Below are 25,771 nucleotides of genomic sequence, written 5' to 3' on the forward strand. Positions count from 1 at the left end.
TATAGGCTTCCACTCTCTTGTGGCGCCAGTTATATAGGACAAACAGGACGGTGTATTAATAAGAGACTACAGGAACACTGGAACAACGTGGAAAGTGGAAAGGACAAAACGTTTCTGGTATCACATTGCCAGTCATGTGAAATAATGAAGAAAGAGAAGAAGTGCACTCTTAAGTTTGACAGTGTTAAGATTTTATATCGCCACAAAGAGAAGATAACGAGAGAGATAGTGGAATCGTGTTTTATTTAGACGGACAATAAGTGTGTCAGCAAGACTTCTCTTGCTCTTTCAAGCAAAGTGGTGTCTTTTTTAAGTGATTTTTTAAAGTAATTTTTTATGCAGCAGGTAAACCAAGGGGTTTTTTCACGTGACTGTTTCGTTTTCTTCATGTTTGTTTTTCTGGGCCTTGGAGTAAAGGGCTTAGGCTTAGTTGTGAGTCAGCGCTAGTGCTGTGGCTTTCTTGTATCTTTCACGTGACTGTTTCGTTTTCTTCATGTTTGTTTTTCTGGGCCTTGGAGTAAAGGGCTTAGGCTTAGTTGTGAGTCAGCGCTTGTACTGTGGCTTTCTTGTATCTTGTTCCTTGTCTTCGTGGTCGCGCTGTTTATATTAATAATGAATCTTCGTCCGAAGGCGCTCTTCGATATTTTCAAAGAACACGGCACGGTCATAAACCACAATGGGCGCATAAACGCACACAACTCGCCAATCAATGCCTTTCAGCGAAAAATCCAGGAAAGCACATCGTCCCGTCATGCACGAATGATGCGCCTGCACCTCTAGCCCGGGCAGCTTCTTTACAAAAAAAACACAACGAGCCGATGTGCCAACAGCGTGACTAACTGCAGCGAAAAACCTAGACGTGAAACGTCGCATCATACTCTCGGTCTCTTCTTCACCATCTACTTTCGTTTCTTGCACAGCCAATATATCTATATCGTAATCCAATAAAAGCCTGTAAGGCTGGCTTTGTTTCATTTTACCTGCCAAACCTATAACGTTTAGGGTGGCAACTTTAAACGGTGATGCAGAAGCCATTTTTGAATGCAAAGCAGAGCCTATAAAAGCACGATGCGTACCTACCGCGTCTAGCATGTCGCTAGACGTCTCTGAATATATTTTCGACTGAACGGTTTCAATATGTAAACATTCAAGGCTGAGGCGGACAAAACTTTATTCACAATAAGTGGGAGGAGTAGCGGACGTCGGTTAGCATGCCGCAGGCCGTGGAGACTTTTGGCAACGCTGGCCCATTCGACAGCCTTGAACTGAATGCCAGTGTCATCGCTGGAACTTAGCTTGTCCCAAGCTTCTTTAGAGGGATCAGGCAATAGTTCTGAGGGAGGCTTATGGGCTTTGCACGCCCAGATCATACGCTCGAAGTTGTCTTTCTCCTCGCAAAACCGGCAGAAGGGATTCATATCCTTATTTATGAATTCTGATATGTAGTTTGGATTGGGGAGGGTCCCCGTCTGTAGTTGTCTCCATATTACTTGTTTTTGTCTGGTCAGTGTTTTATGGGGTGGTGGGAGTGTTCTTTTCATTGCTTTGTAACGTGCAGTGAGTTCGTGGTATGACGCGGCTGGCTCACCGAAGAACGCGTCGCCGGTGTGCGGCTATCTGAGCAGGTATCGATGGTCAGCGATGTTTGTTTAATTTTTCTCGAGCAGTTTTTTTGTCATCGCTAGTGAAACGATATGTTCGTGCTTCCACTTTCGCATTGAAGGCGGCAGGTCTTCAGTCACAGATATGAAGACGCACCGCAAGATTAAACGTGCTGCAGCGACTGTTGTACGCGCAAAAGCGACGCGACGCGTGTACATGCTTGCTAGCGCACACTTCGACGGTTTCGTATTTTCGAGGTATTTGTTGTGATTCCAACTTCGGTCTTATCGGTCAGTAAGCACACGCTTTAACCACTACACCAAGGCGGGATAATGGTGGCAGGGGTTATATGTTTGCCTATGTAATCATCAATGCTCTTTCGTACTTTGTGTATTTCTGTAGGGTGTAGAATTTGAAGTCGTAATTGAACGATCGCCTTTAAACACGCTGAATCTTTTTCCTGGCTGTCAGGAAGGGTTATCCGTGCCCCGCATCTTTACAATGTATCGCTTTCTTGCAGACAAACCTGAGAATGTCACAGTTAACTAGTGCTGATGTGTTTTGTCATCTTCTTCGAACGCATGCAATTTTTGCTACATATAGATATATGCTGTGCACCAACACTTGTAATACTGCTTGTTTTAGCTTCACATGGTGCAAGCGGAGAAGGGATGTCAATGAATTTACTTCCGACCAAGTGTTTTGCATACGTAAACACTCGAGAAGCGACTCCCCATGTCCTGCTGTCCTGTGCATATCTAGATGGTCAGCGATTTGTTTCATGTATTCTCGAGCGTATTTTATCCTTGCTAACGAAATGCTACCTTCTTGCTTGCACTTTCGCGTTGAAGGTGGCTGATCTTGAGTCGCAGACATGAAGACGCATAGGAAGATCGTACAAGGTGCAGCGACTGTTGCACACACAAAAGCAAAACGCGATGCGTGTATGTACTTGCTAGCGTACACATCCATGGCTTCATATCTTCTAGGTATTTGCGAAACAACGCATACTCCACATATACAGAAAAGTTGCAACATACAATATGTATCGTTTCATGCTTGTTTAGCGCGAAGGCATGTTCCGACGTGGTCATACTGGTTCAGCTTCACGATCCGCCCGAGTTGTGTTGAGAAGCGAAAATACTCTGTTCCGTCTCAGATTCATTAATGACGGGTTTGTCCGGTTTCAGTTAAACCAGACGTGACCTGTCCTGTGAGCTCAATACAGGACTGGTCCGCCCGGTTTCATATTCATACCGGACTGGAATCTCCTATTTGAGAGCCATACTGGAAATGGTCTGCCGTGTAATAAATCTACACCGGACAGGACCGTCCGGATTGAGATTCATTCGGACATTACCTGTCCGGTATAAACCCGTCTAAGCTTCATACATGGTTGGTCACACCGGTATGAAATTTATACGGGATAATACAGGACCGGTACAAACCCGTTTGGCACGATACGGGATTTTTCACTAGGTGCACAACAGACATCATGCTTGTCAAGGCATCCGATAACAATGTGTCCAAAAAATAGTGTATTGTATTTAAGAGTTGCATTATTTTGTGGTATACTATTATCAGTGTTGGTGAACATGAAAAACCAGAGCACTCGTGGTAACCAATAGATTAACTAAATGAATTATTCAACTTTACTCCAAAACGGAGAAACACCGACTGCTGATAAAAATTTCTAGTTGCCTATTAGCACGCCTAATAGTCATATTCGTTTTTAGAATCTTCAAAATGTGATTCTGCTTGTTGATACGGGGAGCATGAAATCGAACCTTCGCGTCCGGTGTAAGAATAAACCCAGCTTTCAAAATGTGATGGGAAAATGGCGAGGCTTCTTATCTTCCGCCCTAGCTCTACGCCAGTGTACATGCTGACCAGCCATTTGCTGCCCGCTTTGATATCTAATGAAGATGGAGCACTTGCAGTAGAGTTTGGCTATTTCGGTCTGGGTTTTACAGATTTTATTTATGCTGTCTACCTACATGCGTTTGCAAGTTTTTGAATCGCAGCTCCAACATATTGAAAGACCGAACTCGTATTACTGGTATGGTTTCTGTATGAAAGCGCCTCGAGGGCGATTATATGTCGCTTTTGCCCTATTCGCACATTGTTATTTTGCTAATTTTGTTTATAACCGTCCATTTTACTTGCCTACTACTACTTGCCATAGTCATGCCTGCAGTGGTTAGCACCCAGGTCTGGCGTGAATAACAATGATCCCACATTTTCTAGAAACCTGGTCACTTAACTTTATGGAATTTAAAATATGTTACTCCTTACTTTTTCTAAGATATTTTTAGCCGAAATAATTTGAGATTTCAACGTTTTTCGCCTCCATTCAAAACCTGCACTCGACTGAAAGTAAGGCGCTAGATGCCTGACACATCAAATATAAAGGTCCAGGACGACTAATCGGCGGTTTTTCATTACAAAATTACATGTTGGATCTTTATGAAAATTCGGACCAGATGTGTCAACATGCGCTGTTCAAACTCTGTCGGTAACTGTCGACATCTTGGAAGGTGCAGTGTTGACCACATGTTGAGCACTTTTCGAATAGTGGGGTCGATTCCGCACCACTGAAATTATGTTCATTTCAGGGTCAACTAATTCGGAAACTATGGAAGGGACGCATTTTGATTTCATGTTACCTTTCTAGCCTTGAACAGAAAATTGTGCACGACCACCGGTTTGCCAGGAGCAAACACTAGGTGGTTTGCATTAATGCAAAAGTATTACCGTACATCGTATAGCTGTGATAAGTCACCACATTCTATGTTCTGCTCAACCAATCAACATTTCTGTCAGATAAGTGCTTGTGAATGATAAATATAATGAGGCTTAAAAGAACAAAAAAATGGATGTCGCTCTTTTATGCCGCAATATATTTACGCACTTATTAGCCTACTATAACATGGCTAGATTGTTGTTTGGTCGAGCAGAATATAGAATGTGTTGATTGATCGCAGCGAGAATATGCGCTGTACTATTTTTGCATTAATGTAAACCAGCTCGTGCCTACTCCTGCCTAGTCGTTCATCATACATCATTTTATGTTGTTCCGCAGTGAAAAGAAAACACTTGAATAAAATGCGCGTTAACGAGAAAGTAAATAAGGATTGCATCGTTGGTCAAGCCATAACATGAGCTGGGTTGTTTACTCGCTTTATTGCAATTCATGAGCAAGGTATGACGCCATGCTGGGAACTCTTCGTATCTTTATACTGAAATAAACAATGTAAATTGTAATTAGGGTTTGGTATATAATAACCGAAAAATAAAACAAAACCATCTGTGCGCTGAACCATGTCATACGTCAAGAAATTGCACATCTTGTCTAAAATGAGTTGGTACTGTTTTTCACTGCTTAGATGCATGCTCCACAACTCGGCTGCATTACCCTACCGTTCATGTCTCTCTGATAAACATTATATGCTCCAGCGAAAGTTCGAATTGCGAATAAAAATGGCAAAGTAGGTAACAGACATTACTGCTAAGAAAATGTCAAGCAAAATTACCAACTATAGGCCCTGTAAACCGTGGAAACAAATATGTACAGCAAAATGGTGGAGGTGAACAGATTTAGATGATCCGCCATGTGTGACAGAAGCGTATCATGATCTTGATTATGTGTTCGTCTCAGCCCAAGTGCCGTATCGCCAGACATAGTAATTTGGTACACATAACAAAAAAAGAAAAATTTATTAATCTGCAAACAAAATTCCTAGTTTGGTATCACTACCTCAGATTGTTGATTACAATTATGTCAAGATGAATATTCCATCCCCTGCCCATCCCAAGAAAAAGGGTTACAAACATAGTCTAAAATGTATGAGAGGAATAGGCCTACCATGTACCCTTAAAACAAATGTACTCTGGCACCTTCCTTAAAAGAAGTCAGTAAATGTACCGTTATGGTTTGAATGAGCAGAGTAGAACATAAAATTTCACTGTGAAGCTCTGAATACAAATTGACCCATCATTTTTCTCGTCAACTGTGTGACGAATTCTCCAAACATTCTGTTATAGCTGGTAGGCGTTTACAGAAAATGCATCTGTGATATTTTCTAAGTCAAGGAAACTGCAATTTTAACTCCTCCACGGCAAATCAGCAGAAGACAGCGAATCGCGTCGCTCGCTTCTCTGTACCACACATGATCCCATGTTCATTTCTAAACTTATCGCAACTTATTACATATATTATTCCCGTTACTCTAAACTTCCAATATTTCTTGAATTTATTATTAGACATTTCGTTGCGTATTTGTTTCCGTTTGCCTACATCGCAAACAACGCTTCCTAAAAGATGTCACTCCATCAGTATAGTTAAGAACTGTTAGAACGGAGCCATTTCCACTTGCATGTAATGGAGCCTGGAACCTTCAGGAAAAAATGGCCGACGCTTGGCTAGTCGTTGCAAGAAAGTTTTGGCGCCGCATTTTTCCTGCCAGCGCTCAATGGCTTTCAGCATTTAAATACGTGTTCAAATTTGAGGCAGACAGCAAAAATTCTCACCGCATTCCGCTCTTTCTACTAAGCACTCACCAGCCGCTCTTCGAAACGTGCCCATCTTTCCGGGCAGATATATTTCGCCCTAATGGGCTTTTCGGCAGTTCACGATCCAGTGCACATTGCCTCAAAAGCGAAAGATGAAAAACTGTCCACTTCAGAACGCGTTTCTTTGTAGCGCGGCTTTGTAAGAGCGAGACTTGCCGTAGTGCACTTCACTGGAAAAACACACAATATATTACGCATTAAACAATGAAAACAAGAAAGACAATCATGATGTCTTTTGCAAGGGCGTAACAAGTAGCGTCTTTTTTATTCTCATGTGGCTGACGAGGATTGACACATTGAGGAACCTTTTGGACCGGGTTTGCTCCTGGCCCTTCAAGGCCGAGACTGGCTGGCAGTAGCCTGCCACCGGTGGTTGTACCTGCTGTGGGCAGTCATTGCACTCGCCTGCGAATGCGAACGACGGCTTTTGTGACACGCGTCTTTCTTATTTCTTCATTTTCTTTCCTGCATGTTCTTTTCTCTGTCCGCAAGAGGCAGTGAAGTGGCTCAGGTACAGAAACGTGGGATTCCGTCCTCTCAACGTTATTGTCCTCTGAGGAGAGTCACCTGGCGACAGACAGCGGAAATATTATAGGCAAATAGTGAGGAGAAAGAATTTGCAGGAGCCTACCTTTGAGGAAATGGAATTACGCTACGGAGACAGTTGCAGGGACGTGCATTTTGTTTTCGTTCTTCCTACATTTGCAACAACAACACCTACACAATGAAATCTTCCCCTCGGTGTTCCTGATTTAACTTAACCGACCAGCAGTGAAATAGTTTTGAAACGGGCTCGCCTTTCGTTAATCCTAACGCTCACTTTTTTTTCTTTATTGCCTGACTTCAGAAGGAACCACAATACACAAAACCACGTTCACTATTTAGTCAAGTAGGTGTCTCAAGTAAAAGGGGTTCCTACTCAAGCGCTTCGAAATATTCATAAAAACATGCAATGTTGGAACAACAGCAGTCATATGAATTTATCTAACACTAGGGCTTCCTTCGCTTAGCCAAGCGTACCTGAAAAAGTAAGTTGGTTGGACAACAGTTTAGTACAAGTTATCCTATCTGTAGTGGTTTCAAAAGCAGATTTGCCAGAGGCGAGGAAATGGCCAATAGGGTGAATGCAAAGCAACATTGCGCTGCCACGCACCATGCGACAAATGGCGATCAGTTTATGGAGCTTATGCTTAGAAATGCAGCTGCCCGTGTGCTGCGCTATGGCAGTGCATGTCAAACAACTCCAGGTCGTCGACATTTCCGGAGCTGACGGATACGACGTCCCTCGAGGCCTGAATTGCTTTAGGACGTTCAACTCTATAAAAGAGAAAACATCCATAAAAAATCAAGCAAGAAAGGTAGAAACAGAAAGGTTAATGTATCTCGTATTTCGCATTGTAATTGTGATCGCACGTCTGCATCGTGTCAAATTTTTATAAAAGCGAGAATGTCAGACCTTAGGCCATCACCCAAAACTCGTCCTATAATGCACACGGGTTAGTTGATGTAGCATTGTTGGAAATGATGAGCGCTAACGGAGCGCATGGGCTGTTCTTTCGTGATCTCTTGTGTGCGCTGGCGCTTTTTGGTACTCAGCTTAGGTTCCAAAAGTCATTGTGTTCAAGCTTGCTATGAACTGGCTCTTTTTATTAGAACCGTGTTCTGAGTTTCAATAGTTTAATCAGTCGCCGTCTTGGTAAATCAGGACGATATCAAAAATGTGCCGAATAAAGTTTTATGTGCAAGCGCTGTTTCAACGTGAAATTACTTCGAAAAGTTGTTGGCTTCATTTTATCGCAATTACAGCTCTCCCTAACATAAATCATAAATGCAATGTTTAGCATTCAATTTCTCTTTCATAGCATGTCTAGCACATACAAACGTTTTTGATGTTCAATGCGCAAACAAATATAACAAAATTACGTTATCGCGCGATTGTATTTCACACATGGACGATGTCGTTCACTTTTTCGATTCTTGAACGTGATACATTCTGAACTTTCATTTTGTTTAATTTTTTTATAGACTGACAATCAGTAAGCATTGCCTTTCAATCCTGAGTTGTTATTGAACGTTTGACGTATTTTCATTTTTATATGTTTCTATGCTCCAAAATTTCTTCAAAAAACTTCATCAACCATTAGCGTTTCATTCTGAGCTTTCTGGCATCTTTGAACCCACTTTCCTTTTTCCTTTGTTTCATTGAATAATATAAATTAGCAGTTACCTATCTACAGTACATGTGCTGTGCGATGTCAGTCCACGTCAAACAACCCCAGGTATTCGAAATTTCTGGAGTCCTCCACTACGGTGTATGTCATAGCCTGAGTTACTTTGGGACGTTAAACCTCACAAAACCAAACCAAAATAAATCAATCTACAGTACAGTATCTTCATGATCACCATTAAATACTTACTCTTTCTCTGAGTTTTTTGACCAGCTTGAACCCTATTTTTCAAATTCTCTTAAATAAATGTTACATCATTTAACTCGTAAATTATAGACTAATTTTTTTTAATTGGCACTATTAAATCCTTCGAAGGACTCTGGTACCATCTTGCATCTACTACTAAATGTGAGAATTTGACGCCTTTGAAGCTTACTTATTCGTATTTTCCTGCTTTATTTAAATATTTCAAATCATTAATCAATTACAAACACCAAATACCCTTCATTAGCATCATAAAGCATACAGGTTTCATTCTGAGCACGTTTACACAATTGAACTCCGTTTAGCTAAATTCTATTGTTTAATTTCGTTTACTCCCTCTTATTTTCTGGCACGTGGATACCGACACCAACAGCTGCAACTGCTACTGGTAAAAATACGCCGCTGAGGGCTTTTCGCCCTAACGAGCTCTATAACCTATCGCTTTCACTATAGCAAACGCTTAAAACGATCACTGCCTAGGCTAGGCTCAAGAAAGTGCGAACATGAATTAGCCGATGGAATGTAATGCTCGACAAATCTGGCGCATCTGAAAGTGAGAATAACAATCCAGAGTTCGAAGTATCAGGCATATGGATCAGGCTGAATAGGGCACATTGATTAAGGGATCGGTTTAGTTGACTTATATGATTTATTATTCCAAAGTGGCGAAGCCCATAGGAACGCCGTAGTGGAGGGCTTCAGGAAATATGTAAATCTTGTATATTCAATAAAATTTAGAGTACACGTTTGCGCGCCTCCGTCGAAAACCGGCCGCAGTGGCCGGGCTGGAACCCGGTTCATAAATACCAGTCGAGTGTCATCCCCTTGCTTCCATCGCGGTGCGGTTTGAACGTTACCATATTGTGGAAATTGTCGACGAAAGCTCGAATTTACATAGTGACTAATTTTTAAAGCTAAAGGGTACATTGCGTCAACCCGATAAAAAGCGAATAAAGCATTTTTGTAGTTATATTCTATATTTGTAAGTAAATTAAGAGGAACGAGAAAATTCATCTCGAGGCAGCTTGGTATGTCAAACGCCATGGGTTGCTCACTATTTTTTTTTTTTGTAACCTAAAGGACACTTTAAAGCTAATGAGGAAGCTCAGGCCAAAAATTTAGGAGGTTAACATGCAATGTACGGTGCTTTCTTTTCGAAGTGGCAAAACATCGCACAGAATGGTTGGGTTTGACGATAAATAATGCGCTCCATATGTGTCAGCAGAGCGAGCATGATAATTAAAAGTATGCTTTTTTCTGCCCGTTTTCACGCTGTTGGTACAAATGGATTAGAACCAGCTGGCACGGCAGATCACACTACATTGCTTTCAAGCTATGGCAAACGAAGCGTATCTTTCAGCACCTCCGTAGGATTCATTTGCTCTGCTTAGCCCAACACTAGCCATATCTCTCCTTGCGAACTTCTCGCTTCTCCCAGAATGGTGCAGCTGGCAGAATGAGGGAAAAGAGATGGAGGAGAGGCACATATTTATTGCGTATTACCCGCTTATTTTTGAGTGAAGCGGTCTGCATGTGCCACCGTGATTCTGCAGGCTGACCGGCTCAACTGTCGTATGGTCTTGCTGGTTCTTGCTGTCAGAGTGGTCCCAGGAAGAAATCTGAGCAGTCAGTACACAGCTCTATTTCCACCGCGAATCTTTCAGCCTGCCCGGTCCGTTCCTTGTTGTCTAACGCATCTTCAGCACATTAGGTGTTGTGGAGAGTTGTATGTGGTGTGCCGCCAGCTAGCGATGTGGAGGCCCAAAGTGGATGGTATAATATAGCATGCTGTTGTTGGCAGCTTGATCATATTTCTGGACAGACGGCGGAGTAGAAGTGTGTGGTGCAGTTTAGGAAAGGTGACAGTCTGAGTAGACGCCATGCCGCAGCTTCGACATTGGGCGAGGTGGTTGGGACCACACACGACGCACTGATTGCAGACTAGTACGCAAATCTAGCGCGTTAAAAATATAATCGGCCTGACGCCTGGCTCATACATTTCACTGAAGTGGCTCACTGGAACAGTTTTAGGGTGCTTAGTTGAAAAATTAGTTAAAAGCTGTACTTTCTTTGATATTGGGCTATCATTTGTTGTATTAATGTTATTTATCCACAAGTGTTTTTGGCTAGTGCATCTTAAAGCTACAATGTGGGGTGGTACCGCGATGCGTTGGCCGACACGACCCTCCACAGGCAGAGTGCGAGCCTCAATGAGGCCAGCATCAACAAACGCCCTAATTGCCTCTGTCTACCTGAGGCCACAAAACTGCTCTTTTCCCTCGCGTACTATTTCACTTTGTTAAAAAACTAAACAGCTGCGCTCAAATTCCACGTTTTGGAAATGTCGGAATCGTCCTGAGAATATATTGTACAAAAGAAAATAACACCGATGCAAATGTATTCGAGGAGGACGTTCGTATTGTCATGTCTATTCATTTCTCTCGCCATACTACCTTCTACCTCAAATATCCTTAACAATTGCTGTCAGTAAAATATTGATTTTTGATATAATGTCGGGATTTCAATCATGTTTTTTACGAGGCTTAGAGACACTGACCTCCTGGCATAATAATTGTCAATACCAAACACAGCTCTATATGCAAAAAACCGTAAATCTCATTTCGCCATATTCTGTTTTGGTCACTGTTTACAAAAGCAAATGTACCCATGAGGACAAAAGTAAACAGAGCACGCGATTTGGTTCTAAAATGTTTCACGCGTTGCATAATTGAAACTGGCTGTTATGTTACGTGCGAGCCGGTAGTAAGCGCCAGTGCCCTTTAACCTGGAAAATAATTGTTTTCTTATCTACAGTGCAGAAAGGATGATTTTAATTTTAATAGAAAAGCGTGCTCCGTTTTCTTGTGTCCGCTCCTGTACAATCACATTACAGTTGTTGTATACTATTACGTATTTTAGACTTAGAAGATCTCATTATGGCATGTGCAAAGTTGCCGTTAAGGGGCTGGGAACTGCTGTCCTATTCTGCTTCGCTTTGACTAGCATATGAGAGCATGCCGTCGTACAATTATCACGAGCCGAAATTTTTTCAGAGATGTTTGCAAACTGAGTTATTCAGTACCAAATATTTGAATCCTTCCTTCGCGTCTTTTATTCTCCTTTCTACACTTCTTGCATATGTAACAACCAGAGCTATTTTACAGACCCCACAAACCAAAGCACCAGGATTGGATGTTTGCGGCTTTATTAAGGCGAAAGCTTTACTGAACCATCGTCCAAGTTTCTCATCACATCAAAATGGAGGAAAAGCGTGTCAGCAGGCCTTGCGTCGTTCAGTAAAATGTTAGCAGCAAAAATCTAATTGTATATGGTAGAGGGTAAACAAATGTATTTGTGTGCGCAATTTCAACAATGTGGACTAATTAGTTAATTCATTAAAGTTAATTATGTATACGTATTGTAATGGGGCGTTTATTGACGCTCAAATGGAGAGCTGTGAAGAGACGACCTTGAAACGGAGAGCCCAGCGTACTTCTTCTTTGTCTTCTTCGCACAACGCACTGGTGCATGTCGATGGCTGAAGTGCTGACTATCACAGTACAGTATTTCTTAACCTGATTACTGCGAATGCGTACGTGCTCTGCGCACGATACTCGAAACAATCTCCAAATTAAAGTCTAGCAGCTAAAGATGTCGAAAAACATGTAGAAACGCGATGTAAAAAAGGTCTGCATTCGTGGTGGCGTCACGCCAGCGTGGTTGCCTTGGTGACACCCATCGTTACGTCAAGGCCTATCCTAGCACTAGTGTGGTGTAAATGACACATGGCTATATTCCCTGCGTTTGTTACCCACCATTCGGTTACAATTGTGTCATGTATATGTAATATACTTCAGAACAAAATGAACTAACAAGGCTGTTGCTGAGATGAAGCTTTTAATTTCGAGAACTGAACTGCAATATCAATAAATTGATTCATGCACCCCTTCATACACAAGAGTGCAACTTGAGCTGCTTAGTCCTCTGTTGCTCACTGTTAAGTCAGTTAAGTTCATTCCCCTCGAGTGAAGCCATAAAAACTCATTATTTCAGCTGTGAGGTGGTGTGCATCGCAAAAGATTTCGAGCCAAAGTCTGCTCTGATCAGCTGGAAGCTAGCGTATCCATTAGGTTGCCAAAGTATAGCTCGCTCTGACAGAAGCATGAATTCGGTCCGTGATGAGATTCTCGGGCTTTTTCATGCAGCCGTACAACTCACTGGATATATAAAGGAGGATTCCTAGGTCACAGTAATTTGTTAGTCTCTCCTCTTTGTTATGCCCACCTCTTTTTTGGATGATGTGTACTAAACACTGAGCACATAACGCGCTGCTCAAAATAGAGCTCGCACAATGGGCTCGCGCCATCCTCGTCGGCTCCGTGATCTGTAGTCCGTTGAGGTTTTCCTACTCTTTCCGTCCATTTCCACTTTAGGAAACGCCAAAGACAACAACGACCTTCCTTCACGTAAATGTAGCCCCGCGTAACAGTGGTTTTTACATTTCGGTGTCGCGGTATGGCTCAGTCACTGCAAACCACACTTATCTCTTGCATACGGTCTGCGACAAAAACAGGGCAGCAAAACAGATCCCACACGAGCATTTTCAGAGCAAATCAACGCAAATCAGCAACTTGTGCTGGGTAGGCCGCTATCCGTAGCTGCAAATCGCCACGGCTCCCACGTTCCATGGGATGGATGGGATGGATGGAACGCATTGCTATATATATATATATATATATATATATATATATATATATATATATATATATATATATATATATATATATATCGTTTTCAGGAAAGAAAACGCGCAGTATATGTCACACTTCTCGTGCACGTGTGAAATTTGACGGTACACCCACGCTGCCGTCGTATGGTGTTGCTTGGCGCGCCTTCATTACGTAGCTCATTCAAGTGTTTGATTGGCATTACGATGTCTGTCATATCGCGCGGCGCTCTCATAGTAACGTGACGTTCTAAATCATGCTTGGGCTAGGATACGACATTGCCTCAACAGGGTCGGTCACAATTACAGCCTCGCTGGCGTGACGTCGCCACGAGTGAAGCCCTTTTCTGCAGTTGGATGTTGACGCCTTTCTCTACGTTTGTGTGTCTCTTCAGTGCATTGTCGTCTCTTTATCATGTCAATCTTTTTATGACATGTTTTTCTGACATTTTTGTGTGAATAATTGTCTACTAATAATTTTATGTTACTATATCAATTATTACCCAGTCGGAAAAAACTACAAAATATTTTCTGATGTTACGACAGAATTTCTGCGCGGTTTTTGACGGGAAAGCTGTTGTGACAAGAGAACATTCTGTAGTAACATCAGAAATTTCTGTTGTTACAACAAAAAAAGTGCTACAAAACTACAGACAGCAGAAATATACTACAGAAAAACTACGGAACTACAGAAAAGTACTGCAGAAAAATCTGATGGTTACGACAGAACTACAGGATATTTTGTCGTATTTTTGACATAGTTCTGTAGTTTTTTTCGACTGGGTATAGTCTATTCCAGCTATTTATTAGTCGGTTTTGCTATTTTTCATTAATGTCGACGACTAAGGTACAACTCTGGCGTCTCTGCCTGTTTGCGTGTACCCCCTGCTACTCCGACGTCCTTGACAATTTGGGCGCCTAATCGAGTTTATTGGCTCTTATTAATCAAAACATTACTACAAATCCCTCACATTTATGTTCGGTGACATTGAGTGACCCTGAATCTCACGCAAAAGGTATTTATTTATAGCTCTTTACGGCACGACGTAAGCCACGTCGACCATTTTGCTTCCAATTTGCTCTGACGAATTCTCGAGCATAGTGAAGTAAGGCTTCCGCCTTTATAAAAGAAAAGTACTCGGCGGTCAAGCCTCCTCAATATTTTTTATTCAAAAAAGCGCTCTAGCCATGCTAACGAAAACTCACAATCCTAAATGTAAATGTAAATTTTACTTAAGTTCGCCCGCTGAGCCAAGCTGAACCCTTGTCCATATAGTCTCAACGTTTCCAATGCCTGATTTATTTCTCAAAATTGCTCAAGGCAATTTATTTTACACCACCGTTTCACTATCGCGCATCTCAAATTAGCAGGCAACAAAAATGGCGTTATATTAGTAACAGTATTACGAATAATAGCTCTGAATGTAAGCAGGCTGAGAGTGAACGGAAAAAACAACGCTCAACATGTACGTGGCCGAACTTTCTACTCGTCGGTTATTTTTGAAGCTAAAGGTTCACTAACAAAATTTCAGCTAAGGTCACCCAAGCAGGCAGCTTCCCTTTCAACGAGCCAGAAGATAGTACGGCATATAGCTTAACTATGACACCAACTATCGTGTACCACCAGGTGACTTTTGGGGCAGATACGGCCTCACGTATTCTCTTTTCTAGTTGTAGTGTCCTCGTCTCCATACCCTGAGATATTTAATAACTGAAAATGCACGACTGCTCATGATAAACACATGCTTACAAAAAATATAATAAAAACGATGACATGACTTCACATAGCTACCTTCAGTTCAGTCGTTCAGTCGTGTCGACTCTTCGTGACCCTATGGAACCTATCACGCCACGCTTTCCGGTCTCTCATTATCTTCCTAACATCACTTAACTTTATCTGCAGCGCCTCGAGGATGCCATCTAACTATAGCGTTCGCTGTCTACCCCTTCTCCAGTGACCCTCAACCTTTCCCAACATAAAATATTTCTCCAGCGACTCCCCTCTTCTCATCAGATGACCAAAGTAGCTGAGCTTTAACTTTGGAATTTGACACTCCAATGAGCAGTCAGGGTTTATGGTCGACAATATCGACTGATTTGATCGTCCGGCCGTCCAAGGAACTCAAGAGTGTCCGCCAGCACCACAATTGAAAGGCGTCAATTCTTCGTCGGTAAGCCTTTTTCACTGTCCAACTCTCGCATCCATACAACATAACTGGAAAGGCTATAGCACGAGTTATACGGATCTTGATTGGCAGTGTAATGTCTCTGCTCTTCACTAGGCGGTCAAGGCTAGCCATGTCTCTCTTTCCCAGGAGCAGGCGTCTACTAATTTCATGACTGCAGTCACTTTCTGGGATAATCTTGGTGCCCAAGAAGAGAAAATCTGTCACAGCTTCCACTTCTTGTCCCTTGATGCTCCAGGAATTGATAGGGCAAAACGCCATGATCTTTGTCTTTTAATTATTCAGTTTGAGCCCAAACATCTCACTCTCGTCTTGTCCGCGCATCAGAGGTCTCGAGTTCCACTTCACTTTCTGCCATTAAAGTGGTATCATCCGCATATCTAAGGTTGTTGATACGCTTCCCAGCAATCTTCACTCCAGCTGAAGACTCGTCCAAACCGGCCTTCCTCATGATGCAATCAGCATATGTGTTAAATAGGCAGGGCGACAGTATGCAGCCTTGTCTCACTCCTTTCTCAATTGGAAACCAATCAGTAGGACCATGCCCAGTTCGGACTGTAGCCTCTTGCCCTTCATTCAGGTTCCTGAGGAGAGAGATGAGGTGAACTGGAACTCCCACCTCTTGGAGAGCTTGCCAATATCTGCTGTGATCTACGTAGTAAAATGATTTCGCATAACCAATAAAACAGAAGGAGATGGGTTTCTGGAACTCTCTTGCCTTTTCGATGATCCAGCGAAGCTTGGCAATCTGGTCCCTCTGCCTTTGCGAAACCCAGCTTGCACGTCCGCAAGCTCCCTATCCACATACTGCTCCAGCGTACGTACCTTGGAGGATTTTCAACATCACCTTGCTAGTATGCCAAATAAGCGCGATCGTTCGGTAGTTGGAACAATATTTGGAACTGCTTTCTTTGGAATGGTGATGTAAACTGACCTCCTCCAATCCTGTGGCCACTGCAGGGGTGTCCAAATTTGCTGACATAATGTATACAGAACTTAACAGCGTCGTCATGGTTGAGGTTTTGAAGCAACTCAGCTGGAATCCCATCAATTCCGCTAGCTTTGTTCTTAGCAAAGCTGACTAAGGCCCATTCAACTTCACTCTTCAGGATACCCGGCTCGAAATCAGTAATCACAACCGTCTTACATTGGGTTTGCACATTCGGGTCCTTCTTGTACAGTTCTGTGTATTTCTGCCACCTTTTCTTTATCTCCGAGGCTTCAGTGAGGTCCTCGCCTCGTTTGTCCTTTATCACGCCCAGCTTAAAACAGAAGCTTCCTTTGATATATTTGATTGTCTTATACAGAGCTATTGTGTTCCTCAATTGGCTGTTGTCCTCAACTGCTTGGCACTGTATGTTCAGGAAGGCCTTCCTATCTCTTCTTGCTAGTTTCCGAAAATCCGCATTAAGAACCTTGTATCTTTCTCTTTCCCCCATACTTTTGCCATCCTCCTTTCCTCAGTTATTTGCAAAGCTTCTTCAGACAACCAGTTTGCTTTCTTGCATTTGTTTTGCTTTAGCACTACTTCATTAGCAACTTCTTCTATTATACCACGAACACCAGTCCACATCTCTTCAGTCTCCTAGATCGAATTCTTCAAATCGATTCCTCACTTCCACAGCATATTCTGATGGATTTTGACCAGATCATGCCTGAAACGCCTTCTAGTTTTCTGCGTTTTCCTCAATCGAAGCTCAAATTTGGCAACAAGAATCTGATGATCGGTGCCACAATTGGCCCCAGGCCTTGTTTTTACTGCTTGTATAGCGCTTCTCCATCTCTGACGGCAAAGAATATAACTAATCTTTTTCCTGTTCAGACCATCCGGTGAAGTCCATGTGTACAGGCGCCTCTTGGGGTGTTGAAAATGAGTATTCGCTATTGTCAGGTTGTTTTCTTGACAAAACTCTACTAGCCTCTGCGCAACTTCATTTGGCTCACCAAGACCGAACTTGCCTGTAATTCCGGATACTTCTTTACTCCCCACCTTACCATTCGAGTGTCGAATGAGAAAAAGGACGTCTGATGATAGAGTGCGGTTAAAAACCCTTGCAAGTAAGCATAAAATCTCTCAACGTCCGCTTCTTCAGCAGTAGTGGTTGGTGCATAGACTTGGATAACTGTTATGTTGAAAGGGTGACCTTGGATCCGAAGTGAAATCATTCGGTCGTTTTTGAGGTTGTACCTTAGCACTGCTTTGCCCGTTTCTTCTGTTTACTATGAGAGCGGCCCCATTCCTTCTCCTGGATTCGTGCCCACAATAAAAGATATAATGGTCACCGGTATTAAATTACTTCGGTTCACTTCAGCTCGCTTATACCCAAGATATCAATGTTCAATCTGTTCATTTCTCCCTTGACGACATCCACTTTACCTTGCATCATAGATCTTACATTTCATGTTGCTATGTGATATATCTCCTTGCAACATCAGACTTTCCGGTCGCTTCCCGACACCTCCACAACTGAGCGTCCTTTTGGCTTTAGCCCAGCCGCTTCATTCGTCCTGGAGCTACTAGGAATCGCCATTTTTTAATCCCGAGTAACATGTGGGACGCCTTCCAAACTGGAGAGCTCATCTTCTGGCGTCATATCATTAATGCTGTTGTGACTGGTCATATTGTTTTCTTGGCAGGAAATACTGGGGTGGGTTGCCATTACCTTCTCCAGTGAATCACATTTTGTAAGAACGTTCTGCCATGACCTGTCTATCTTGGGCGGCGCTACACAGCAGAGCTCACGACTTCATCGAGTTTCGCAAGCCCCTTCGCCACGACAAAGCAGTGGGCTACCTTGAACAGGGTTAAACCTAAGGAAATGTTTTCACGCTTTGAAGCGAATAGAGAATCAATTAAGGAATACAGCTTTATCCGGTTTGTAAAATGCGTCATGTTATCCTGCTTTGGTGAGAGAGGCGCCGAGTAAAGTGAAATAAAACACTAAAGAAAAGATTTTGAATGTGGTCAAGCAAGATGAATGCAGGATTTTTATATTAATAGAATTGACCAAAAACATACATTACACATAAAAAGTTAAGCGCACGGCGAATACACTCTCACCAGCCGTAATGAGGATAGTAATATCGATTTTGATACTGCACGCGATGTACTGGTTTGTCGTACAAAGATAAACGACGCGAAAGCGGGTGGAGCTGTGATTCTTGATTCTTGTTTACGGTCGTCGACCATAGTTTATGAGAAAAACGAGGCCCCGTACTTGGAAAAATCTGCACAGCAACAAATTATTACTACCACATTTAAAAAGATCAGAAATAGACCACATGCAACCAATCTTGGCGGGATTCGGACTACGATGTTTCGCCCCACAGCCCGAGACACTAACCACTATATCACAAGTTCTATTTGAGGCGTATATTTTTCTGATATGGTGCAGCTTTTGTGCTCCGCACCTTGTTATTATTGGGTGTGGAATCGCGTTCTCATTTCAGCATTCGCTTTTTAGACAGGCTGAACCTTTTTGAAACCCATTCGCAGCACGAATAAAACACCGACAGGTAGAAAACACGCACGACAGGACGACATTGCCAACTGGCCCAAACATCGGTGTTACTGAACCTTTTTGCTGGCCGTCACAAGGAAACACCAAAGTCCGGCACCTTTAAATGCAGCAGTTTTTTACAGGCAAATCTACAACTACCTAATTGACTGGGGCGAGATGTTTTGCAATCGCCTTAGAAGGCATGTAGCTTTTGTTTTGCTACATAAAGATATATTAGGACAATTATGCGCCTCGTGTCGCACGTGCTAGCTTCCCATCGTGCCACCAGCACACCGACGCCAATTAATGCATTTCCGAGAAAGTGTTTTTTAAATGTAAAAACTGAAAGAAGTGTCATCCAATATGCGGCTATTTATGCATATTGTGAAAGAAGGCCAGGTCGAGACGCCAAAGTCGTGACGGCAAGGCAAGGTACGCCGTGTCAGCGTTTTAATCTGATGGAGAACCCAGGCGCGTGCTGGAGCCGGCGCCGCGGGACGATGACGATGGTATGTACAAAAGAGAGAAGAAGATTATGGTATGTACAAATGAAAGAAGATCCGCGGAAGGCTCACACAATCATCCCGGGGGGTCGGAAGCGGCCAGCCTGGCCGCTCCTAACCAACCGATGCACCGCGGCGCACAAACGGCTTCAAGCGGGAGACATGAACAATTTCAGAACCACGGTGGCGTCGATCGGCTGGGGGATCAACAGGTGTGACTTGGTAGTTCACGGGGGAAGTTTGGTTTATGATCTTGTAGGGACCAAGATAGCGACGCTGAAATTTATCACTAAGGCCCGGGGCGCGCAGTGGTGTGTAAAGCAGGACTTCGTCACCGGGACGAAAAGAGACCGCACGATGCCTAGAATCGTAGCGACTCTTGCGGTCTTCCTGGCGCGCTTCTGTGTTGAGGCGGGCAATATGACGGCATCTGGCCACACGGGATAAGAACTGGGCTGGTACTGATCAGGAGAAGTCGGGCGTAGAGAAGAAGAAAGTGTCGAGCATTGTAGTGGGAGGACGGCCAAAAACAAGGAAAAACGGAGAGTAACCGGTAGTCCGCTGTACTGCTGTATTGTAGGCGAATGTGACGAATGGTAGAATAGTGTCCCAATTTCGGTGATCCGGTGTGATATACATGGATATCATATCGGATAGAGTGCGATGAAATCGCTCAGTAAGACCGTTAGTCTGGGGATGGTAGCTTGAGGTTGTCTTATGAAGAGTGGATGACGCATGAAGAATTTCGGCAACGACTGTCGATAAGAAGGCCGTCCCGCGGTTAGAAGCACCCGAGGAGCGCCATGACGCAGGACAATTGATCGCAAAAAAAAATTAGCTACCTCTTCGGCAGAACCAGTCGGCACAGGGGCTGTTTCAGCGTAGCGTGTAAGGTGGTCAACGGCTCTTATAATCCAATGGTTACCCCCATCGGAGAGAGGTAGGGGACCATATAAGTCGATGCCGACTACGTCGAATGGCGTGGCGGGACATGGAAGAGGCTGTAGGAGGCCAGCAGGCGAATAAGTCGGCCGCTTGCGGCGTTGGCACAGATGGCAGGAAGCGACGTATTTAGCTACGGTAGAAGATAGGCCAGGCCAAAATAATCGTCTTTTCACGCGGTCATATGTTTTGTCAAAACCAAGGTGACCTGCAGTAGCGTCATCGTGGAAAGCCGCCAGTATACGTGGGCGAAGCGCACGCGGCACGACAGGGAGCCAACGAGTTCCATCAGGGCAATATACGTAGCGGCGTAGTATGCCAAGAGTTTCAAAATGGCGAAGCTGTCGGCGAAGCCTAGCATTGGGCGGGTTCGAAGCGCCGTTAAGGCGGTCGATGATGGGCCGACAGTAGGCATCAGCTAATTGCTGCGAGCGGAGTGCGTGTTTGTGCTCAGAATCGTCAAAAGAAACTGTTGTGATATGCGTCGAGGGAAGAGATGTTCGGCTGTGGTCAGAGGTGGAAATTCGTTGCGAAGAAAAACAGCAGGCTGATTCCGTAAGTGGGCAGCGAGAAAGAGCGTCGGGGTCTTGGTGTTGGCGACCCGATTTATAAAAGACGTCGAAATTATATTCTTGCAGGCGTAGAATCCAGCGGCCGAGTCGGCCTGTTAAATTTTTCAGTGAAGAGAACCAGCAAAGAGCATGGTGATCGGTCACAACTGTGAAGTGCCGACTATAGAGGTAGGGGCGAAACTTTTGAACAGCCCAGACGACGGCAAGGCATTCCTGCTCGGCAATGGTGTAGTTTTTCTCAGCTGGAGTCAAGGTCCGACTGGCGAAGGCAATGACTTTCTCACGCGAAGTTGCATCGCGCTGCAGAAGGACAGCGCCAAGACCGTGACCACTGGCATCAGTGTGCAGGATGGTAGGAGCGCTGTCGCTGAAGTGGTCAAGAACGGGATCTGATGTGAGGGCGAGCTTTAGGTCGGTAAAAGCAGTGTTGCACTGTTCAGTCCACACGAAAGAGCTGCGCGCTTTAAGTAGTTCATGAAGTAGCGCAGCAATAGTTGCAAAATGCCTTATGAAACGCCGGAAATATGACGCCAGGCCGAGGAAACTGCGCAAATCTGCAGTCCGTTGCGGACGAGGAAAGTTCAAGACCGCGCTGATTTTATCTGGGTCTGAACGAATGCCGTCACTGCTGACCAGATGTCCCAATATTTTAATTTCCTTTTGTGCAAAGTGGCACTTCTTGGTGTTGAGCTGAAGGCCCGCCGAAGAAAGACACGTCAGGACTTCATTCAGGCGCGTGAGATGGTCGTTAAAAGTTGCCGAAAAGATAACAATGTCGTCCAAGTAACATAAACAGGTTCTCCATTTGAGGCCACGAAGTACAGTATCGATCATTCTTTCAAATGTTGCGGGGCGTTACAAAGGCCGAAGGGCATAACAATAAACTCGTAAAGTCCATCGGGAGTTGCGAAAGCGGTTTTCTCTTTGTCGCCCTCATGCATTGGTATTTGCCAATAACCTGAGCGGAGATCCAAGGTCGAGAAATATACGGCGCCTTGGAGAGAGTCAAGGGCGTCATCTATTCGCGGCATCGGGTAGACATCTTTACGGGTAATTTTGTTCATTGCGCTATAGTGAACACAAAATCGTACCGATCCGTCCTTTTTTTTAACTAATACTACTGGGGAAGACCATGGGCTTGTTGATGGACGAATAATATCGCGACGGAGCATGTCATTCACATTTTCTTCGATTACTTTTCGTTCCGAGAGAGAAACCCGATAAGGTCGTCGACGTACGATCGAGTTACCTTCAGTAATGATGCGGTGGTGTGCAACACTAGTCCGTCCCAGTGGAGGGGAAGTGGCATCAAAAATGGCTTGATGGGCTTGAAGCAATTTCAGCAATTCTTTGCGTTGGTGCAGCGTTAGGTCCGGACTGATTGTCTTCGACAGCATCGGAAGAGAGACGTGCGATGAATCACGTTGCTGAGGTAGCGGGGCGGTGAGCACCATAATTGACTTAGGGTGAGCATCCACTATGCATGGCAGGGAAGTTCCTTCATTCAGGACGATGGATTCACGGGATGTGTTCGTGGCAGCTACTATCGCTGAGCCGCTGCGGAATCGTACAAGACTTGTTGGGAAGGCGATTCCACGTGCAAGATGACGATGAGATGGTGCGATAAGTACATCCCCGTCAGTGATGTGTTCCGAAACAACGGCAACAAGTTTTTCGCACTGTGGAGGCAATACAGTGTCAACTGCGGCAATGAGGGAATGACGTCCTTCAGACATGTCAGATGAAAAATCACTGTCTGTCATATGAATGACACGGTCGCCACAAGAAATTAACGCTGACGCGGTCGACAAAAAATCCCAACCGAAAATCATCTGATGCGCACACGGTGAAAGCACAGCAAACTGCACATGGTGGCGGACGCCGTCTATGACAATTCGAACTGTACACTTTGCTGAAGGATGTAGAGGGACGTCATTTGCTCCACGAAGTTCAGGTCCATCATATGGTGTCGTTACTTTCCGCAAACGGTGGCATAAATCAGCGCGAATAACAGAAATTGCAGCCCCTGTGTCAATCAAAGCTTCGACCGGTAATCCTTCAGCTAAAACGGAAATCATATTGTACGGGAGATGAGGAGGACTTTTGGTAAGTTCGCAGAGTGCAGTTTCACCTCCGGAAACTGCATCGCTTAGTTTTCCGAATGACGGACAGGAACAGTTGTTGCTGGTGGTAGTGGAGAAACAGAGCGGCGGTATGGGGAAAGGGACCGGCGTCGGGAAACATGGGCGCCACTTGGTTCAGACGAGGATACCGGTGGTGGAGAGGATCGACGAGGTGGGCTGTGAACAGATCGTCGCTGATAATATGCGGGTACGTCACTTTCGAAGGTGTCGTAACCACGCCGCTCGTTCTGAATACGTCGACGACAGAAGCGGGAAATATGTCCTCTGATTCCACAGTAGTAGCACACTGGGCGAGAGGGGCGCCAAGGTGCGTAATAGGGCGGCGTCGGCTGAGCCGTCGTCACGGCGTTGATGTGGTTGTAGGGCGGTGCTTGTTGTGGGGGAGGAACAAAAGGAGGAGGGGATGCAGCAACGTGAGCATAAGTCGGCGCTGTACGAGGTGCAGCAGGAGGGTCAGGTGCGACAGGGTGGGTGATAGTTGCCAATTCTTCTTTAATGATGGTGCGGAGGCTGGCGTCATTAGAAGAAGAGTGATCACGCCAGTGCCGGCAGAAAGGGCTCAAGGCTTGGAGCTCTTCGCGGATTATCGCTCGAATTAGGGTTCGTAGATCAAAGTCAGTAGAGGGGGGGCCAGTAGAGAAGTCGGGCTGCAATCGGGAGGACTGCAGCTGTTCGAGTCGTTGACAGGTCGTGATAATGGAATCAACACTTGATGGATTCTGGGCAAGTAGGGTGTTATAAGCCACAGAATTGATTCCTTTCATGACATGGTGCACGCGTTCAGGTTCAGACATGGTGGGGCTAATACGCCGGCAAAGTGCAAGTATGGCCTCTATGTAAGAGGCATACGACTCATCGGGACCTTGACGACGGGAAGCGAGCTTGTTCCTCGCGATCTCAGTCCGAACTGCGGGGTCGGCGAAGTATTGGCGGAACTGCTGTTTGAAGGTGGGCCAGTTAGTGGTGTGGGGCTCGCGGTTGATAAACCAATTCCTGGCGACCTCAATCAGGTAGAAGGAAACATTGAGGAATTTTAAAGCGTCATCCCACCGATTGTAGGCACTGCAGCGTTCATAATTGTCAAGCCAGTCATCCACGTCCTCGTCGCGACGACCGGCGAACAGCGGCGGGTCGCGTTGTCGTGTGGGCACAGTGGGAGGCGGCGGTGTAGCCGAGGTAGAGGGTCCGGCCGGGTCGGGACTGCTCTCGGTTGACATAACGATGGTGGTTGTTGCCAAACGGCGACCGGAACGTAGCTCCAGCGAAAGGCAGGGCACAAGGCAGTAAGGGGATCAAATTTCACCTCCACCACGTGTGAAAGAAGGCCAGGTCGAGACGCCAAAGTCGTGACGGCAAGGCAACGTACGCCGTGCCAGCGTTTTAATCTGATGGAGAACCCAGGCGCGTGCTAGAGCCGGCGCCGCGGGACGATGACGATGGTATGTACAAAAGAAAGAAGAAGATTATGGTATGTACAAATGAAAGAAGATCCGTGGAAGGCTCACAATATTTATATGGCCAGCTTCGTTTTTCTGTTATGGTCGAGTGTAAGTTTGTTGTCGCTAGCAAAATGCCACGCTATTTTTTGCAGTTTTGATTTGAAGGCTCTTCTTCCGTATATATGAAGATACACTGGAAGATCAGATGAGCTCCAGTGAGAGTTGCTTGTAATGAGCGCATGCTCTAGCGGAAAGGGTAGTGTAAACGCTATGCGAACCATGTATGCACAGCCTTTTTCAAACGTGTAGAAACAGTGGTCTGCTTCTGAGCCGTGTAGTGGCGCTGATACAGCATTAATGGAGGTTCTTCCCATTGGAGAGTGTAGTATAAAAAATTCAAATATTGTAGAGATTCAGAACAATTGAAACGCATTACAGGTCGCATAAAGTGGCACAAAATAGGATCCCTGTGACTCAACACTTTTTGAGAAACACTGAATTTTGCAGGTTACACGTCTATGGTCTTATATCTTTGAGGTTTTTCTGAAACATAGCGTAACCCAATTTGTGTTATTGCTGCATTTCCTTTAGAGTGCGTGTAAGTGCCCTCGTGTAACATCCACGCAAGAGGTCCTTTATGTGTACATGAATAAAAAAAAAAGTCATACACAAAATGTAATGCATAGCGTGCATGTTTTCATACTTATTTAGCGCTTGATTATGCAGCGGCATTGCCATTTTTGGTTGAGCATAATTGATTGCCTCTACTCATTTTAGGAAAAACAGATGTCCTTCTAGTATCAGCTATTGAAATGACGTTAACCCGGTTTGAGTTAACCGGACATAATCTGTACAGTTTATGTATTTTTTTTTATTGACAAATCCAAATTATATGTACAAACACTGTTGGACCGATAGCTCAGCAGGCTAGCGGCATATGGCCGAAGTAATGTGTGGAAATCATGATGCAATGCATAAAATATTTTAGACAGTCTTGTACGGACTATAAAGTTTGATGATCACTCATAAAGCGGGAAGTAACAAGGGCATAATGTTTTTGACCTCAAAAACGCAGTGTTGCCTTCTTAAATCGTCTTAAATGAGGCCACGAAAACTACACATTTTGAAATAGAGTTGCGTGTCGATTATCGTA

The 25,771-nt window shown here is 44.4% G+C and overlaps 1 long non-coding RNA gene across 1 annotated transcript in view; it reads right to left on the minus strand.

Annotated features, from left to right (window-relative positions):
• Positions 1–6,410: 6,410 nt before the first annotated feature.
• The window catches only part of LOC146177013 (uncharacterized), a 163,029-nt gene continuing 143,668 nt past the window's right edge, over positions 6,411–25,771 (minus strand). Inside the window, exons 4-5 of the long non-coding RNA XR_014701600.1 lie at positions 7,328–7,491; positions 6,411–6,741 (exon numbers count right to left, since the gene is read on the minus strand). This is a non-coding gene — a long non-coding RNA (uncharacterized LOC146177013). The remainder of the gene's footprint in view (positions 6,742–7,327; positions 7,492–25,771) is intronic.

Source organism: Amblyomma maculatum, chromosome 10 (genome assembly GCF_055883805.1).
Source record: "Amblyomma maculatum isolate TAMU_Amacu chromosome 10, ASM5588380v1, whole genome shotgun sequence".
Lineage (NCBI taxonomy): Eukaryota > Metazoa > Arthropoda > Arachnida > Ixodida > Ixodidae > Amblyomma > Amblyomma maculatum.